Source organism: Gobio gobio (genome assembly GCF_949357685.1).
Source record: "Gobio gobio genome assembly, chromosome: 5".
In the NCBI taxonomy this organism is placed as follows: Eukaryota; Metazoa; Chordata; class Actinopteri; order Cypriniformes; family Gobionidae; genus Gobio; species Gobio gobio.
Genome location: NC_137101.1, coordinates 61,177,389 through 61,178,360, shown reverse-complemented (window position 1 = coordinate 61,178,360; position 972 = coordinate 61,177,389).

Below are 972 nucleotides of genomic sequence, written 5' to 3'. Positions count from 1 at the left end.
GGATTGAGCTTTATTGTATGTTATATGTTGTATGGTGTTATTGGGTCCCCTCCTAAAAGCTTTCAGTAGCTTCTTTGGGGTTTCCCTTTTCTACACACAATAACCTTTCTGTAACTATTGTTAATTTTGTCTTTAAAATGATGAAGTCATTCAAATCAAATCAAATCAAATCAAATCAACAAGGCTGAGTGAGACACACGTAAATAGCCCAGGTGATGAGTGCATTAGGTGGAAGTGATCAAAGTGTTCAGCAATGAGAAACCACACACACAACCACACACACAGAGAAGGTGAGACGGTGTATTCATGAACCGTGACACTGAAGGAACAGTGACCTGAGAACAGTGTGGGGGACTGAAATGTCATGTTGATGATGAAATGTCATGTGGAGGAATAAAATGTTGAGGATGAAATGTCATGTCATAAAAAGTGGACTCTGTGGACTCTAATTGCTGCTGTTAATGGTAATTTAATTTATAATACTCTCATCTCCATTTTACAATATATGAATCAAAACATAGCCATATATGGTCCATCCATATGGCTATATAATGTAAAATATAATGAATGTCATGCAAAATTTGATTTGGACTATTGTTAATCAACCTCTCTGTAAACCTATGCATGAGTTTGCTTAACTCATAAAAAAATAAAAAACTTTGTTTCAATAAACATACATGAAATAATGTAGGCTAATACAGCTTTGTTTGTAAAATGTATTTTAATATATGAATCAATATATAGCAATAGGTTGTCCATCCATAAATTGAAATATATTTTCTAATGTATTGCAATATAAATTCTAGTATATTGCAATATAAATTCTATAATGCAATATATTTTTGTTTCGTAAGGGGATCTAAAGGGGATTCTTGTATTTCTTCAAGAATTCAACTGATATGTGTTTTATTATCTGTATGTGAATGTCTACACACATCTGTGACTTGAGCATGTGATCAGGACTTTTATTTT